General features: G+C 39.4%; 2 protein-coding genes across 7 annotated transcripts in view; one reads left to right on the top strand and one right to left on the bottom strand.

Moving 5' to 3' along the window:
• The window catches only part of LOC132905132 (poly(ADP-ribose) glycohydrolase-like), a 473,462-nt gene that overhangs the window by 243,456 nt on the left and 209,499 nt on the right, over positions 1-20,507 (top strand). The gene's annotated exons all lie outside the window — the stretch shown is intronic.
• Positions 1-20,507, bottom strand: part of LOC132904933 (mucin-2-like) — a 332,312-nt gene that overhangs the window by 126,495 nt on the left and 185,310 nt on the right. Inside the window, exon 1 of one of the 6 annotated variants that reach the window (XM_060955823.1) lies at positions 2,767-2,935. The exons of 4 other annotated variants lie outside the window; for them this stretch is intronic. The gene's annotated coding sequence lies outside the window, so the exon portion shown is untranslated. Of the gene's footprint in view, positions 1-2,762; positions 2,936-20,507 lie in introns of those variants that run through there. One more of the 6 variants, XM_060955814.1, reaches the window with a different exon arrangement.

Here is a 20,507-nt window from a genome sequence, read left to right on the forward strand (position 1 = left end):
GTTTCAGTAATAAAGTGGAAAAGGTAGATGAGATTAAATTTCAGGTCTGAGGGTACTGTGATTTATGAACCACAGAGACATTTTCTATCAGATTAAGTTAATTCTGCCCTTTTAAGGCCACCGATAACCTGAGATTTCAATTATGTACTCTAAAGAATTTTTACATTCTTGTAAAGATATCAAAAAGTTCCAAATCCTTATCGTTTGTTCTCTTTTATGTCGATTTTTTTTTCATAATAAACACGCATAGAAAATTAAACCTTCAAATCCTAGAATATAATAAAAGTCTTAATAGTACTTAATAGTCTTAATATTCTTAAAAGTCTTAATAGTATAATATTTTGTATAATAGATTGTACATAATTGAGGTTTCTAATCTCTGATAGACATCGTGTATCATAATTTTTAATAGATTATATCGATTCGAATAGGCATTAGATTATCGAAGATTCTTATATTTCTTTTCAAATATCAAAACTTGCAAATCATTCTAAAAGACCTTCACCGTTAATATTCTCGTTTCTCGACCTACCCATTAGGAGGAAAAGAATCTATTCATTTACACTTCCTCGTCAATCTAATAACGTCATCCTCCAACAGTGTCGTTCTTCCTATCAAAAGCTGTGGCAAAATCATATGACACGTAATAAATTTACTTCGATAACAATCGATTCGGATGTTCCAATTGATAAAACGACTCGCGTCGTAACCGGACAGTCGGTTCGCGAAATGTGACGCGCTAATGCGCGCGAGATACCAATCACGAAGAATAGGCAAGTCGCGTGATTTTCGATCGATCGAGCTAGTTAACCTGTCATGTAAAATCGAAAGGGGAAACCAGCTGTGTGACATTGGATAAATTTATTCTCCGGATGGTGCCATTCTTCCTCGCGCAACTGACCACATCGACTCAAAACTTTCACAATCGATTTGTACTTTACTCGAGGCAAACTTTAACGAAAAGTTCCCCGAAATTTCCCAAGAAATCGACAAGTTCCAGCGAAAACCAGGTTCCTTCGTGGCATTTCTTTCGCGGGCAAACAATGAACTCGATTTTCGTGCTACGAAGTAATTTCCATACGGGCCAGACCAACACCAGCCTCTGCCACTGATTAGCGGCAATGAATTTTTGAAGGACTCGGCAGCGGAACTTTGATCAACTGGTCATTTTAAAAGACATACAGTTTTTAACAAATCGTTTGGAAGAATATTTTTCCCATAAATATTTCTACTTAAAACAAGCATAATTTATGATTGTGATATCTAAGATTGCGTATTACTGCCACATATATTACGAATGAAATGACTGATTTATGAGAAAAGTAGAAAATATAAACAGTGAATAGTATTCGATTTACATGAAATATTATCAATAGATGTCCGAATACTTATGTTCCGCAGCGTATATACCATATAATCAAATTGATGTACGTATGTTCTGTCATGTAAAAACTAAAAAATATTATTGAGTTGTTGGTAATCAAGGTCGTTTAAAGATCACGGGAAGGTCATCAAGATAACATTAGTGACGATCAAGGCTGCCTGAATGTCATATAGGGTCAAGGTTGCTTCGATTATCAGAGTTGTTTCATCTCGATAATTAAGGTCATTTGAAGATTACACAAGGTCATCGAGATCACATCATTTGTCGATCAAGGTCACACAAAGTGTCAATAACCCTCAGAATCACCTATTCACTACCGAGAATGAAAAACAGGTTGGATGATTCAACCAGTCTATCCGAGTCAATGAATCAAGGAAGTAGCAACAAGCTATGCATGTTTAATACTCGAATGCCAACCTTACATTTTTCTATATGACTTAAACTACGGAAAATTTTCCTTGCATGTACCTAATGTGATCCGACCCAAGTGATTCCGAGGAGTCACTCAACCGAACCGAATCGGACTGCAAGAGAAATCCCTCGTTTTCATTTATCAAGGCCGTAAGTCACGAGGAATAAAAAAGCACCTTCTGCCCGCGCAACAAATTCCACGAGCACGAAACACCGAGTACGACGTTGCTTACGCGTCCCGTTGTTATGTGTGTTTATCGAAGCGAAAAACGCGCCGATCAAATACGCGTACGCTTCCGTTGTTTTTTGGCTTGCGCATGAGTAAGTGACTCGACATGCCATTCACATATCCAGACACTTGCTTATTTTTGACCGAATGTACTTTAATTACAAAATTACGGATACATAGAACTGCAGGGATTTTATTCCATAGAATCATCTTAATGGCAAAGTTTCTATAAAATATATTTCCGCCCATTAATCCATTCACTGTTGAATCCGCACGTCGTGCGACCGCTGAGTACAAGCTATGCTAAAATTTGCAATTGTTTCGATGAACAATTACGTATTGCTTGTTTTAAAATCTATCTGCATGTTTTAGAATAAAACTTGCATGGTGAACATAAGTACATGATTACATACACAAAATATACGTAAAATAACTTTCCTTCAAGTTCTGCAACATAGCTTTGCGACACATAATCATTTTAATGTACAGTGAAAGGATCAAGCGCAGAATGCTATTACTTTATTTAGTAAGAACGCATTCTTTTTGAATATTTATGTTGCTCATAGTACGCACTAAATACTTAAAAGGTTAAACAGTACATTTATAAATATACGATATATTTTTCTAACAAGTGATTTACATTTATAGTCTGATAATTTCATACGCAACGCAGTAAGCACTTCTAATTATTAGTTTGCTATTAATTTATACACTTTGGTATAATTCTTATGTACTTACATACGTGCGTTTGTCGAGTTTGTGCGTGGAACGATGAAAATGGTGCATGAAGTTCAGGATAGAACGCGTGACGCAGCGGATAGGAGTAGGAAATGTTTGGCCGCGGATCTACAGATTGCGTGAGTGTATTGCGTAGCGTGGCCGGTCTCTCGCGGAGCGAGGCGCACAATCGATATCGTGCTCGACCGCGTTCTCTCTTTTCCTCTGTCGAGGTCGAGCAAGGCAAGCGTGTCGAACGGCCGTGTGACGCGCGCGGCCACGATAAACGCAGCCTTCGAAGTCGCGGCACGTCGCGTCGTGCCCGCACCGAGAGATCGATACCCGTGATACCGGCGCGATACACGCGGTACGATGGACCGCGAACAGGTCACTGAAAACTTGTTTTAATCTCGTGTATATTGCCAGAAAAGCTTTTTTTTTTATCGCGGGAGCGGAGGATGAATAAATATAGTTTCAGATTGAACGAAGGTAGGCGGTTTAATAGCTGTTAAATCGTTAAAGAAGCTCGTATCGCGATGCAATTATACTGTTTATGATGTGTTTTATGAACGTAGGGAGATAACCCATCGAAATGACTATATAATCTTACATGATCGTGGTAAGTCTGGAAATAATGTTCGAAGGAAGAAAGCTAGTAAATGGTGGGTTCTTTAAATTTTACATATATATATACTGGAAAGTCGTGAGTCGCGAGTGAAATGTGTATTTGTTTTCGAGGTTTCGTGTATGTATGAATTTCATAAAGTTTGTTAGAAGAAAGTGTTTTCTTTAAATCGTAATGTGTTTGTATATGGTGATTTGACTGCTTTTAGAAAGGAAATTTCACAATCTCGAAGATTAACCACGTGCCGGACATCTATCTTACTTACAAACGAGTTCGTGACTCACTAAACAAGAAGTTTAGGTTTACGAAGTATCTGTATAAAACTTCAAATATTTCAAAGTCCATTGATCTCTAGGGAAAATAAGAAAGAAACTGTAAGTTTATAAATAACAATTTCTAAAGAACTGCATAATATGTTTTACGATATGTACGAAGCATCGAAACGAGTGTACGACGATCAAATGTCGATTTTCGACCGCGCTCATTTGATGATTAACCAAAATAGAAATCAAAAGCGTATCCTCCGATGGGACATTTCTACATGCTCGAATGAGTTTCCAATACTAAGAACACTCGTTAATATCTCTCTCGCAAATGATACGCTCGGTTCAGGATCATATTTAACTTCGTTTAACTCGTCGAGTTACCCACGAGATTTATTCGACGTCGTTGAGTTACCGGAACTGTTCTGGCCATTAAGTCTCCAGGGCTAGGATCTCACCAAGGATCGTTGCATAAATAGCTCGGATGCGCCTTCGAGCGTATTGCGCGCGCGCACGTGTATCCGTCGTATGTGTCGGACAACGCATCCTTGTCCCCCGTGGCCATTTCTCGTTTCCTGTGGACGATTCGGCACGCCGTTTATCCGTGTCGAACAAATTGAAATCGCCGAGTGGAAAGCGCGTCCGGATCTCAATTAACGCAGCTAGGCCTCAGATACTCTTCGCGAATTCCACGGTTAACCGTCTGATCTTCGCCCAAGGACGATCACGGTGCCGCCAATCGACAGAGATCATACCTCTTTTTTCTATAGAAGCGCCGCCATCGTCATCGCCGGTGTCACGTACCAACTTTCCTTTTGCCATGTGGTACGCCAGATGTGACGGTCCTTGTAAAATTCCACGTAGTCCGGACGCCAAGACCTATCCATTGTTCTAGTAACTCGCAGCAGGCCTAAGAAGACGACATAAACCGAATCTGTTCAGTTTCAGTTTTCTTCACTTAAACATTTTCGGTTTACAGATGGTCCTTATGTTTGTTGCACTCGACTCTTACCTAATACGGAGAAAGCGGGTGCCTGGCAAGATAAAACTTTTCCCATAAACAAGGATGCCCACGAGCCATATCTAGCTCTCCTTGTCTTTACTACCTAATTCATTTACCAATGGGCATCGCGGATCGTTACCCTCACTTTTCCACCAAAAAGTGTGGACAACGAATCCGCGTTCTGAGTTCCAAAGGGAACACCCACACCGAGCTTTCTTCTTTGATGGTACGAGACCGTTCAAAACAGTTCTATTTCTAATTTCAATCCGGTTCTATTTCTAATTCCAATTCAGTCACAATATTGACCTTTGTAATAAAACTCTGAGTCTAAAAGAATAAAGATTATACTAAAAAATCAACAGTCGTGTAATTACTTAAAAATTACGTGACATTTTGGCGATCCACTGCCAGGATCCATTCGCTTCAGTGAAAACGAAATTACGATTTCGGCGTACGCGCATCATTGAAGATTGAAGGATCAGCGGACCACTGCGAATCTTTGCTACTACGAAGCCCTGCAGCAACTTTCAACGTTCCACTACGGTGAAACTAGACGAGAGGACTACGGTCAGCGCAGAGCAAGCCTACGAATAAGATTCGGAATCTAGAACCAACCAGAGAGGAAACATCCCAGAGACTCCTCAACGGCCATAGCTACTACGGTAAGCTGGAAATCTAGATTCATTTGTACATTACCGTACGAGAAAATCAAGTTTCTCAAGCGTTTCGAGCGTTTCGAGCTCAAATAAATAGTTCAGACTCAGTAAATTTAATTAGAATCATGTCTACATCGCGAAAAGACGAAACCGAGACCGTTTCCGCAACCGAAGTTACGGACAATTCGATTCGTGCCACACTCGACGCGATATTGAAACAAAACGCACTTATTATACAACGTCTGGAAGAAGCGAACAATGAAAAGAAGAAGCGTACGGCAGAGATTAAAGTGCTAAACGACAAAATCTCGAAAATTATGACAGGACACAACGTTAGTACGAAACCAAGCTCTCTGATTACCGTGGACGAAGTTACTACCGCGAGAGACAGAACTCCACCACCGTCCGCTCCAATTCAGTCAGAAGCAGATAACTACCTCTCCTACGAAGATCGTTCACCGCAATTCGCCTCTCCGAGGTTACGGGCCAAAGACGCGGTAGCATGTTTACCACAGCTAAACGGCGAAGACGATATCGGAGTGGAAGAGTTCATACGTGAAGTGCGCGAAGTGCGAGCATTGTGTTATGAACCGACAGTATCGCTCAAGATGATCAAGTCCGGTAAAATTACTGGTAAAGCCGCAATGGCCATTTGCAATGTACCAATCCGCGAATACGGACACCGGTACGATGCCCTAAGACGAAACGTAGCGACCCAAGCCTCCATTAGGGAACAACAAGATCAGCTACGCGAAACGATACAGGGACACGACGAAAGTGTTCAGAGCTACATTATCAGGTTCCGCAGAGTGCTTAATAAACTACAGTGTAGTGTAACGAACGAGTACTATGACGAAATCAGTAGGCGTACAATGAACGACAGAATCTTAAGAGACTCCGTAACAGACTTCATCCGAGGGCTAAAACCCGAAATAGGACGGATATTACTCGGTTATCCACCGTACAACATCGCCGAAGCCGAAAAGAGAGCCTCCGAGATCGAGCGATACTTCAGGGAAGATCGAAATCGACAACCAAGACCAAGGAACTTCCAGCAAGCCGAACGAATGCCACTCGCCCAAAGGACTCAAATGAAATGTTTAAAGAATAACCGAATCGGACATTTCTCCAATCAATGTAAAAATTATCAAACACCCAGTCAATTTCCGAGACCACCACAATCTCGAGACACAAGGAAGAAACAGAGGAACAAATAAACCAGACATACGAATTAACGCCACAACAGGAAGACTACCCACAGTACTTTTACGATCCGACGGACAACGATATGCTTTATCAATGGTGGTGAGTGCCCAGCCAAAACAACCAATTTTATCGAAAAGTCAAACACGAATTATTTAAAATGTAATACTAGAAAAAAAAGATATTTTTGTTACTATGAACATATAAAATCCGTTGAATAACGATTATTATATTTTCAATATTGCGTATATTTCTCGGAAAATTTCTAGAACTATTGATACATTAAGTACATTACATTGATGCGGTATAAAAAGAGTATACATAAAGTTCCATACTCTAGAAGCATTTAACAAACAAATAATTTTACATTATGGATATTGATGGATATTTGTTCTTTTAGTATTTACAGATAAGTTAACATTACAAGGACATTGTTTTTGAATTTTATTTTCACTCAAATCTTTAAGCGTTGTATATTCTAGAATATTATTAGTTGATGCAATCATACAACAGAAATTTGTGTTTTATATCAAAATATTTAATATTATTTAGCATAAAATCAACTAAAGTTGTCAGGTATTGTTAATAAATTTGAATTTTTATATTATCCATCATTCTAAGACAAACTGTATAGTTTAAATCATTGTTAATTAGTTATTTTGGGAACAATTATAAGTTGGTAACATATTATTTGTACAATTTCAATGTCAACATAGAAATAACAAAATTTTAGTTGATAGATTATCATAAGATAATGATCATATATTCTCAAAGAAGATACATTCTATTAATGAGTTAAGTACTATACTGCCACATGTAATTTTATTCGCAAGTAAATGTATAAATAATATGTTTAAACCAAAAATGATTAATAATAATAATATTTAATATAAAGGAATTAGAGTAGAAATTTGAGACAAGGATCTTATAATGCCTAGAGATTATAACTATAATATGTACCAAGTATTAAGCTCAGTAAGTGATGTTTCTTCTACTATTGAAACAATATCTGTAGACTGGAACATGAATTGTGGATAACTGATTTCACATTATTATTACAGTAAAAATTACAATGCCCTTATTATTGAATAACACAAAGTTTCAATACAAGTTTGTTTTACTTAAGTAGAATTTAAAATGGACAAATATATGTTAATAAAAGGTGTATTCATGGCTTTGTACAATATTCACATTCATATTAATGCATTACAGAGATAGATTAAAGTTGAAATGAAATATTTGATGAAACATGTGTATGTATTTAAAGTTGCACTCCGAATCGATATTTTTTTTATATATACAAGAGTCGGAAAGGCGTACTATATAATGTAGGCTTCAGTATAGTATTTGTAGGATGCTTAAAAAAAAAAAAAAAAAAAAAAAAAAAAAAAAAAAAAAAAAAAAAAAAAAAAAAAAAAAAAAAAAAAAAAAAAAAATACAATTCGATGATCCAATATGTAAACTTCTTGATGCCTGATGACATAATCACGTTGTAAATTGATTGAAATTATCAAAATAATAAATAATAAAAATCATAAAGCCGCAATCAGTCTTCAAAGAAGGAGACTCCGTATTAGTACACAACGATCATAAAAGACACAAACTTGATGTGGAATGGTTGGGACCGTACACGATTGATAAAGTATGTACTCCATACTATTTAATTCAAAAAAAAAAAAAATACATGGGAATCGTTTAAAACCCTACTTTCCAGGTCGACACTTCTCTTTGCCAGAATAACCATTTATGTATCAATCTAACCTTTTCTTTTCGCCGAAATGAAATCTTAGTTAACAGTTCCACCAACACCCAACACCTGTACCTCAACCAATACATGCCACCCCCAAAGAGAAGAGGAATCAGCTGCAATTTCAAATCACATCGAGTACGATTTCACAAAGGGCCTCCTGAAGAAAACTTGAGGGACCAAGTTCAATCTAAGGAGGGGGGAATGTCACGTACCAACTTTCCTTTTGCCATGTGGTACGCCAGATGTGACGGTCCTTGTAAAATTCCACGTAGTCCGGACGCCAAGACCTATCCATTGTTCTAGTAACTCGCAGCAGGCCTAAGAAGACGACATAAACCGAATCTGTTCAGTTTCAGTTTTCTTCACTTAAACATTTTCGGTTTACAGATGGTCCTTATGTTTGTTGCACTCGACTCTTACCTAATACGGAGAAAGCGGGTGCCTGGCAAGATAAAACTTTTCCCATAAACAAGGATGCCCACGAGCCATATCTAGCTCTCCTTGTCTTTACTACCTAATTCATTTACCAATGGGCATCGCGGATCGTTACCCTCACTTTTCCACCAAAAAGTGTGGACAACGAATCCGCGTTCTGAGTTCCAAAGGGAACACCCACACCGAGCTTTCTTCTTTGATGGTACGAGACCGTTCAAAACAGTTCTATTTCTAATTTCAATCCGGTTCTATTTCTAATTCCAATTCAGTCACAATATTGACCTTTGTAATAAAACTCTGAGTCTAAAAGAATAAAGATTATACTAAAAAATCAACAGTCGTGTAATTACTTAAAAATTACGTGACACCGGCGTCGTCGCTTCAGCCGCCTTTTAATCGGCGACGAGCGTTCTTCGCCTCAAGGACGATTGTTTCTACCGGCTTTGTTCGACTTACTCGAAACCAGAACGACTCTCGAACGCGACTTTCGAAAGTCGAGAGACTCCTTCGTCGAAGAGACGAGACTCGCCAGAACGAAGCTCACGCTTCGACGAGTGGTGCAATTTAACTCCGCGGAAGAGTCTCGGCAACTTTACGAAATGAATTGCACCGTAACGATCCACCAAATGGGGAAGACAAAGTGTGATTTATTCGATGCACCAGCGAAAGGGAATTTAAATTAATGGAAACCCCGTTGACGATAGCGTATCCATTGTTATCGTATATGTGGTTAATCGTAATTGTCTTTGTAACGGCGGCCATCAATTCCAGTGAAATTTAATTTCGTTTTTACGATAAATACAATCGGTGGGAATATCCTGACCCACTATCGCCCTGCATAATGCCTCACCAATGTATTTTAACCTTCTATTAACGTCATTAACGCGTTCGTTAGCGCGCGTACACCGGAAATGATCCGTTTTCACGCTGTATGTTGTATGTAGTTCGATTAGAAAGCTGGTGGAACATGATTACGTAACCGACCACGCTACTCGGCAAGAAAACCCCGTAAATGCGAAAGGTTAAAACGGACGAATCGGGACTGCTTGAAAGGATCCACCAACTCGACACACTTTGCCGGCGTCTTTAATAACTTCTCGAACAATAGCGGATTAATGGATCCCCTCGCAACGTTTTCTTTACGATTACCGGCTGATGATTATCGCGGTAATTACGACAATAGGGTGGACTGACTTGGAACTAGCGAACCGCTAGACGACGAAGCACGATGATGTTTTATTCAGCCCGCGGAAGGAAAGCCGATCGCGTAATTGCCGCGAACGCGGTGCAAACGCGAAACAAAATAACACGCCACGGTGTCCCGTGTGTTTCGCAGGTGGAAGCGTCACAGCCGACACGCGATGTGTCAATAACGAGAGTCATTAACATTCGCGCGTGACACTGCACGCGATCCCTGGAAATCGGTGCACCGAACGGTTAACGGTAACGCGCAACACAACGATCCGATCTGCGATTGTCGGGGAGTAACGGACGAAAAAGTGTCCGTTCTACCCGTCCCTGCACGCGAGCTACCTCGTTCTGTCATTTTAGTTCGTCGTTGTGTGAAAATTGTAGTTTTTTTCTCTCGATTTCTTTCCCCTCTTTTTCAAATACGAGAATGTGCTTTGTCATATGATATATGGCTGATGAAGCGAGCAAGTTGATTGCGGGGTGTTTATTAACTTTAGTTTCAAGCAATAACATAGTTAATATCGTTAATATAATTATTGCTTGACGAATAATATAAACATTATTGATTATCATTCGTTTTTAAAAGAACAATGTATTTATTATTGGCGTTTAAAAACGCTCCCGTACTTTGCACACTGACGTGCACTTTCCAAACATCTAAATCTACAATCAAAGTTCAAACTCGTTAATTCCATTAACAAAAGAACGTGCAAAGCGAGTATTACATGTACCAGTGGAATAAAACGAGCCCTGCTTAGTTTGCACCGTTGCGATGAAATTCATTAGCAGCGCTTGAAAACAATTATCGAGTGCAACCACATCATTGCGCACTATAAATCGAGCCGTGAAATCAGTCGTTAACGACGAAAGGATGCAGCAATGCCCGAGCGTAATCGCCGGATAATAAACACACATGCCATCCGCTATCGCGGTTGAAACGGTTCTTAAAGCTCGGTACGATACTCAATGCACGTGTGACGAATTTAACTATATTCGGGTAAAAAGCCTCGCACGCGCATACAGAGGAGTTCGTTTAATCGCGTCGAATTCACGTGTAATTCGAGTCAGTCGAGGTCTCGATGGCGTGATAATTATTCCTTCGACGAGACAGCCGGAAATGCGAGCTTTCATAAATTCCAATGTTACTCCATCGACGATTTCTTCAACTGATCGATCGATATCCCGTTCGAGAATGTGTTCGTCGTCCTGTCTTTTTTCTCTTTATCGACATAGAATCTGGAATTTCCACGATGTAAATGCTCTATTTGAACGTATTTCCTCCGACTCTTCTTCAGCTGTCTCGTTCACCGGCGCATCCGCTCCTCTTTTTCCCCACTTTTCTCCTCGTTCCGACCGTTTTCAACGCGACGACGAGACGATCTCATTCGAGATGAAAGCACGAGACCGAGCGCTAGTTCCTACCCTCCGGCAGTTTACCAGAAATCGACTCTGACTTACGAGCTTTCCCCGGAATACAGGTCTTTGATTACAAATATTCCTCCTTCTATCCGCTATTTTTCGCGGTCACCGCGATCAGAATGCTCGATCGACCAGCAAATCGATTGCTGCTTCTAGAATCTATTTAAAAACGAATATTCGTGAGAAATGAAAAACTCTGGACTTCGGCATAAGGAACACTGTTCATAGAAATAAATGTAGCAGAATGTCTCGTGGAGTGTTGGAAAAATGAAAATGATGGGAATGATGACGCTGCAAAATGGCTTGCGTCAGTCTTTGGAATTTCGTAATTACTATATTATTACCAAATTTAATATAGTGTAATATAATATTTAATATTTAATATTTGCTCTCGTCAGATCAATATTATGTAACATATGAATGAAACGATATATGTATTATTTCAAATAAAGAGCTCGTGGGCTGGCTACTGTAGAAGATTGAATTTGTATAAGACATGTATATAAATATGGTGCAAAAGGATACGGTATAGTAACCGTAACTTGTTAATTTTGATCACGTAACTTTATACAGAACATCACAAAATATGTACGTGATATTTATACAGTCGATTTTAAACATCAAAGAAGTGAAAAACGTTCATTTACAAAATGTCGATTGGAGTCTATTTTTCCATCTATAAACAGCTTCATTTCACGCTAGATACATGTATGCTATTGTCAATGAATCAACTGACGAATATTTCTCTCTGTTCCGCACATTATGTTTCTGACTCTATAATAACATTATAAGAATATAGAATTTCTGCTCTTGTATAAGCGTGTGTTCACCTTTTTGGTATCTAAAACGGACACTATAGATGCATTTATGATACACTGTATATATAGAGAAACAATATTTAGGAATACCTTATTTCCATAATATTTTACGGCGTTCAAAGTTCGTCTTCTCACGACACTTTGAGTATTGAATTAACGAGCGTTCCAAGCTTGGAGCTCTGCAAGGTTGGCGAAGTCCGGCATTTATCGTATCCGATCACCAGCACGCGTAACGGCGAACTTAACCTTGTAATCTTGCGGAACACACGACATCCAATCAAATCACGACCAAGACTCTCATTCCACGGCGGTCGTTTTGCGGTGAACGTTGCTGGTAACCAAGCAAACCGAACAACGCGGCCCACCGGTTCTGGTTTCTCGCATTCTGCCTTCGTATTTTACACTGCTCGAGCATCATTTCCAGACGGTCACGTTTCAGACTTTAATTAGGATATAGCGTGGTCAATGGCTTGTCTCGTGCATGGTTATTGAAGCGAACCAGCTTTGGATACAGATGATTTGACAGAGGTCTACCAGTGTAGATTCTCGGTATAATTAAGAAGAAAACGTTTTTTTTTTTTTAAATTAATTGTAATTAGGATACGATATCTTACATAACGTTGGCTAGTTTTTATTCTTACATTAAGCATTTATTGTTAGAACATTATTACAAAAGTGTATTTATTGCTACACGAATATTCAGTCTAACGTTTCATGATAAATTCACATATTCGCTACTGCAGACGCACATGGTGCATTGGTTCAATTATTTAAGTAATTTCTGACGTTTCGTTTTAGCTTTTTGCGCTTCGAACACACATTATTATTTAATGAAAAGACATTTCTGATGAAAACGAAAATGCATCTGCAAGAGTGATTAATGATACTTGAACAGCTATTAACGAATCATTTGTATTTACAACATCGTACACACATAGCATATCACATAATCGCTAGAAAGAAGAAAAACCAATAAGTAAAGTATTTCTCACGTATATTTCGTAACATTGAAGACAACTTAAAGCAAGCACGATACGAAACCCATCGAGTGGGACTGGATTCAATATTTTTGGCATTTCGATTCATCGCGACAACGAGTATCATCGGTGGCACACCACGACGCGACGCGATCACGTCACATCGACTAACAAGGTAGCTCGATTTTCCACCGTTTGGGTCGCTGTTAATATCGTTGGTAGCTATTAGAAGGAACACGATGGTAGGTTACCGCTGTTACAAATCGACATTATTTCGAGGATTGGACCGCGGCCAGCCGCGTTTCTACGGATCGGTATTTTAATAAGCCCGTCAGCGTCGTTTGCGCTGCTTTCCTTTCCCTCTTGTTCCCTCGCGTATCGCTTTTTAATGAAAGAGCAAGGGAGATAGAAAGGGCGAAAACGAGAGAAATAAAGAGAAAGAGACAGAGAACGATAGGGGAAAAAAGAAGGTCGTAGGTCAACGAGAAAACGTACTCGGTGACTACGTCGTCGACGGGATGTAGGGCAAACGCTTTTTATTAAGCGACGTAAATCACTCTCGAATTAAGTCGTGAAAAGGCGCTCGCGAGATCGTTGATGCTCGCCCTGAAAACAAACCTCGATTGTAATTCGGCCGCGAACGAGCAAAGGGATACAGGCGTTTATTAGCCGATAGGTTTTACGGCTGTGCAAAGATCGTTCGGGCGCGGACGATCGAGAAAACACGCGCCTCTGCTATCGGAGCCACGGGCGTCGATATTACGAAAGTTTAAATATTGTTCGAGCGCTTGAGAAAGTGATTGATGATGCCGCGGACGTTTATAAATTGCCCGATAAATGGCCGTACCCAAGAACGCCTGGCGAAGGCAAGAAGATGCAACGGACGGAATAAATAAACAACACAGGACGGTATATGTACGAAGTTTTACGATTCGGTGTATAACATCGTTTCTCGAAGCAATATCGAGCAAAAAGGAGCGCTAATTGGCAACTTATGAGACGGCCCGATTCGATGAATTATCGCAATCAAGCCTCGTTTATACGTCACGGGTTAAAGGATAAAGTAGTATAACACCTCCGCGCTTCGGAGTTACGAGACACCGGAGCTCGTTCGTTCTCGACGAAGCGAAGCACGCCCCCGCGGCTTCCCAGTTTTCTCTTCGCTGCGAGCTCCTTCTCGAGAATCGCGCAACTCGTGATTTCGAGGAAACCTCTATCCATCCCCTTTCGTCCTCCACGCTGTCGAGCAAACTTACATGGCTCGCGAAAGAATTTTCTGGGAAAAAAAATATAGATTCTTTGTATAAGGAGACCACGAGGAACGAGGCTCGACACATACTTGGTAGTAACAATTTTAATGACGTTGAGCAAATATTTGAGGAACGAAGATTTTACAAAATGTTGGAAAACTCGCATGAGGCTATGGTTACAGTGGATAGGTGTCCTTAGGAATAATGTACATACACTTATAATAATCTATACACATAATATGAAGATTATAGGCGAAGAACACGATAAGTCACATCCTCTATTTTCTATGGGAGAGCAGCTTTAAAATTCAGTACATTGTTAATGATTTCCACATTACCAAATCTTCTTTCTATTTGCTTTCTATTCTCTTCATAAGTTTGAAAATATTATTTATCATAATATCGAATCGGCAAATCAATAAGGATATACTTATCATTTTTTTCTTTTGTCATTTGCTTCTTCTCATATATCTGATCTATTCATCGGAATGACAAAACACGCATCCACCATAGCTTTACGCGTATAAGTCTCTCGTTTAAAGAAAATCGATCAGCAAGCTACGCTATTTTTAAAAGCTAATCGAAAATTCAGCCGGTGCAGGTAATCACGATCACCCATTCAGCTTGAATCGGCCAGATATAGCGACTCCCTAAACTCACCTTCGAGGCAATTTTTCCCAGGTTGGAGCGAGACCTGGTTGAAAATTGCCGTACGAAGCGAAGCAGACGCGTGCATTAAAGGCAAAACCCGGAAGGTTTCCTCTTTTAGAGGCCAGTTGCACGATGCACGGCCCCGCGTACATACACACACATATATGTGGAACGCGTACACACGGCTAATAATGCACGGAATAAGCGGTATATTACGTTGAGCACTTTGCCGGTGAACGTTTATTAATATTGGAAAATATCCATCTCGACGATCGTGACGATCGAGGTTGCCCATAAATTACAACCACCGGGTGAAACTGCCTCGCGCAAGCTCCAGCTTTCTACAGCCGCCCCCTACCCACTGCCTCCGCCGTCGCTGTCGCCGTCGCCGTCATCGTTCACCGTATAAACCGGAACGTAACGATGCTCGATGCCGAAATATCGGATTTTCGCGGCGCTTTTCGTCCGATAGCCTGAATAAAATTAACTACAGACTTATCCCGGGGAGTTCCGTCTAATTTAACGGCGAGCAACTCGGAACGGATTTTCCAGCCGTAACACACAGGGGATCCAGATTACTGTCACGGTAATTTTTAATTTCGGTTATCGTCGGATAGACGATACAACAGACCTCGTTTACGATCTATTTTAGAACCGAAGAGCTTATGCCTTTCTTTAGCTTAGTTTTTAGGTTGGATTTAGTTTTTGGATATTGTTAGAATGGTTGTTTCATTGACATTGAAAACTAACCGTTTTATAGATTATAGGTGTAATTTACGGATATTTATGTAAATTCGTATTTTTACGAAAATTATTGAAAGGATGAATCTTAAATAGAAATTTGTTTGATCTGTTAAGTTTCGCAAGAACTTCTCTTTGAATATTGTATATATAATATTTATACAATTTTGTATCTTTAAGATTCCAATAGAGAAATCTCCATGTTTTCCGAATGCATAAACATCCGCAGTCTCATAATTACAATTGTATAGATTGACAGCCAAATTAAATTAACGTAGCTAATTGATGTGGAACGACTTTTCTCTACCCGTCCGTTTTTAATACTGCGGATACATATGAAATCTACTTGACGTCCATGAAAATGTTAACAAGATCATATTTAATTATTCTGAATTATGTCGATGAATTTACAAGTAGAGGCAAGAAAATAATCATCTCGGAAGGAGATATTCGTACCACGATCCGGGAAACGATCACGTCGATCCAAGCAGATCACTTCCAGTAATCGTGCAACGAATTCTCCACGTCCGTGCTCGGCTGATCCTTTCAGAGACGATTCGTTTTCAACGAGCCAGCCGGATAACACCGATAGAATAATTCGGCCAATTTGCCTCGACGAGGCGAAAGACAAGTTGACCAGAGGGCAAAGACCGAACACCGATGGGGTCGAAACTTTAAAAAATTGCTTCCCCTACTCCCGTCGAGCGTGCTCGGTCGTTGATTACGTTTCGATTAGCGGGCTCATTTATTGGCTATTCATAAAATTCACGAATACGCGGGAGAGAGCATGCAAAAACGACGAGAACCGGAAGGGGAGAGATGGAAAGAGACGGCACGCGTCGAATTGACGTGCCAACGGTAATGGAATTGCCTCGGCAATGTCAGCCCGCGATTTTCCACGCGATTCCACTTCTGTACGATTAGCATTCTCGTCCTATAATACCGTTCGTTCACCGATGAGCAGAGCTTCGCCACGAAAAAATATCGGAAGCTTTTCGACGTCGATGTTTTCTCTTGAACGTTTTCTCTTTTTTCTTCCACTCACGAAATTTTCAACAAATTGTTACTGTGTTAGGTAACAATAAAAGAATAACCATGCGAAACATGAAGTGATTAACGTTTCACAGTTTAATGACAAAAAAATATTGAAAGATCCCCGACGTCGGTCACATATTTTCTCTTTTCCTTAGAAATTCCTTGGAAACAATTTACTTTTTCATATTTATTTAATAACGTTGCGTTTGCGTAATTTTCACGTATCATTTCACTGCTCGACTTTTAATAGGTTAAAGACAAGAATATTTTTTCACCCTGAATCTAATAATACACAAAAGGACATTTCGATCATCCAGCACAGTCATTGAGAATGTACACTGACGATGGTGCGTCAGGTGCATGGTGCATTCAATGGATTACAAATCGAGTGCAATGCATTCAAATTATTTAATAACCATTTCTTAAAATTATGGTTATATTAAATATTTCTAATATATTGTTTATTTATTCAAAGAATAACGAATTGCGTTTCTCTTGTTCGCAAATATGCTTGTCGCACTGCAGATTGTATAATTTATAAACAATCATGAAAAATCCAATGGAAAGGAAAAAATACGACGTGATCGATCTTTGACGTTGAGAAAATAGCGATTCGAAGAATTTCGATGACCTCATCATGCGACTTCCGGGCCACAAACGAGCGACGGATTTAATTCACCGTCGCTCCACGCCGCTCACGCGAAACATTCTGTTAACCGTGTTTAATGAACGTTGCGAGACGAACGTTGACGGCTTATTACGCCGGCACATAGGGACAGGTGTAATTTAACGTGGCCAGATGACGCTATCAACGCGTCACCGTAAAATTATTCCGCGTTGCAAATCGTACCGCTGCACGAGCTGCGGGTATTCAGACGCGATTGAGAAAACTCAAATCTAACGGACGAAAATAAATGATTGTACGTCATTCACTCGCGTGTCATTCGTAATTCTCTTTTAACAAAAACGTAAATCCAAGAACATTCTGTTTTGCCAAAGTCAAATTAAGCTCCCGCTTTTTCAAATTCAATTGTACGTCGGTATTTCCCAATTTTCAAATAATCAGAATTCTTAAAAAGAAAAAAAAAACTATCAAATATAAACAGCTAATTCGATAACTAATTGACACATCAATAGATATTAGGTTACAACACCAAAAGACTTGTTAATACTTTGAGGACCGTATGCTCTGATAAGCATGTAGCGTGAATTCCCGTATATTTTTGAAGTAATAGAAAAGATACAAAAATTCGCTCGGGAAGTTCGTTCCGATCTACAATTCCATTCGATATACGTTTATTGAATTATATAGATGCCACTTTGTTCAACGACGTTTCTCCATCTTTCACGCAACTTGAATAATCCATCCTTCCACAACCTCTCAGGTTTTTCGGCGAAGAACTTTTCACTATGATTCTTTATGTCGTCCAAAGAGTTAAAAATCGGAACGTACTTTCCGAGCAGCATTTATCATGTGTAATATTTTATTAAAAATCGGAACGAACTCTTCGAGCAACCAACATTATATCTAATATACTGATAACGGGTGCGTATTATTCAAGCATGTAATGTAAAAATTAATTTTTTACATTCATAACATTTTACTTACAGCATCCATTGCCTGTTTTACTGTTTTATTTAACAGTAGTTAACATTTTCATAGAATACCGTACGAAGTATACAGGATGCGAATTCGCGTCTACAGTCCATAAAGTGTTAACTGTTACGTTAAAGAGGATAAAAATGTACTCTAAATTTCACGATGGATAATCGGTTCCTGCTTTATGTGAAAGAAGCTGAAAAAGAAGAGGCCTATCCGGTTCGATGGAAGAGATTAGTCGATCCATCGCTGACTCTGTTCAGCAAATAAGAGCATAAAACTAGCAGAGTGAAAGAAAGACAGAGAACGGAGGTAGAGACGGCAGGCTTTTATAAGCAGTTCGAGGCAAGCTATGAAGCAGAGCGCGCGCGGCTCGTTCAGCCCTCGAGGAGGTGGTAAGAGGTTGTGTAAGATCGATGAAGCCACTTTGACGCCAACACGGATGACACGTTCTACACGGGATATTGCAAATACCCGTGCGCACTCTCAGCCGTCGAGAAACTTTTACGAGCATTCCTCGATGAGAATGCCTCGTGTATCGGGTTAATCGGCTACGTCTTTCCAACCCAGGCGCGTAAAATAAAGATCGTCGATCCTCTATCCGATTTCCCGTAAACCTCGTAACATGATGGATGCACGTGACATCAATAAAACGCGAAAGTCGGGACATTTTCGAAGAATAAAATAGTAAAAAGGAAAAAAGACTCGGAGCTTCTCGTCGATTTAGCTATCAATCTGTGATCGTTTATATCGGATATTCTATTATAATTTTATAATCTTTTTGTTTGTTCTTTCTCAGAAGTTTCAAAACGTTTTTATTTTATTAGAAAATTAATGAATTCAATAGTGACGCAGTATTATATACTTCGAATAAGGATGTTCATCGTGACGTATAATTGAGTTTGGAAAAGCGGAAACTTAATCGCATAATCAACTTCACGCTACTCTCGTGCTTCTTATCACGGACAATGCTAATAAACCTCTTCCGTATAATTAACCACAGACGAAGCATGTGAACAGTTATTAAGACTCGAGCTACGTATTCACGTTTCCTTTCCAAACAATCAACCATCTGATCAGTTAAAATATCATGCGAAACCAAATTTAAAAAAGTTTTCTACTAGTAAAGACAATTTTCTACAAAATAAGAATGAAAAGCGAAAGAATATGGTCTTTGATAAATCTGATAATTCGATTTGTAAACGATGATATTCTATATTCATTCACCTTGATGAAGCCTCGAATCGAAGCAAATGCGTACAATATTAATTGGCTGCAAGCACTTAACGATCCAGCGAACCGTCGATGTTTCCGTGCGTTTTCGAAGCAAACGGGGCGAACGCGAGGTCGATGTCTGCCATGATCTCAATTTCAGGGAAATTTCAGTCGGGGCAAACAGGAAACGTTTGTAAATCGGGCTGCCGGTGTATGCCGGGCCTCCAGCTTCGTTTCGAGACGCTGTGAAGGTCGAAGCTAATTGGTCCGCCAACCTTGCCGTGTTTGCAGTTTGCTTGGTTTCTGGGACACCGACCATGACGGAAAACCGTACAGATCGAATTAAGCTGGAAATCGCACCTAACTATTAGTAGCTTGGCCACGGCGTCGATACTCCACTCAATTTAACTTATTTATACCGAGTTTCGTCACGCCATCCACTCAATGTCCATCGCATTTTAAAGAAACGACTCTGGAAACTTTGAAATATTTTCTTTCGATTCGAATAAAATGAAAGATTCGCACGGAAGTATTGGGAAGATTTCTCTGATTTAACGAAAAATTCTGTGGATCAAAATAAGCTAAATCCTTATTTAAAATGACGAAATTAATTGAATGTACGTAACTAGAACTTTTTTTCTCTTTTTCTTCGAAATGATTGCATCGTCTAATGTAAAGGAAGCTTAAGTACATGAAGTGGAAGAATAAGTCATATTTTTCGATATTTACAGACGAACAATTTAAAAATTCGATATGTCGTGATCTATTTTATGTTACAAGTTTCAAAAATATTCCAACATTTCCAATTACGATTTTCCACTTAAGAATCTTAAAGATCTTAACTGCGAGAAGAACTTAACAACCAAATACGATTAAGTATGATTATCTCGTGAAGATAGAAGGAAACAAAAACGGCAACAAATCTCACGGACAA

This window comes from Bombus pascuorum, chromosome 1 (genome assembly GCF_905332965.1).
Source record: "Bombus pascuorum chromosome 1, iyBomPasc1.1, whole genome shotgun sequence".
Classification (NCBI taxonomy): Eukaryota; Metazoa; Arthropoda; class Insecta; order Hymenoptera; family Apidae; genus Bombus; species Bombus pascuorum.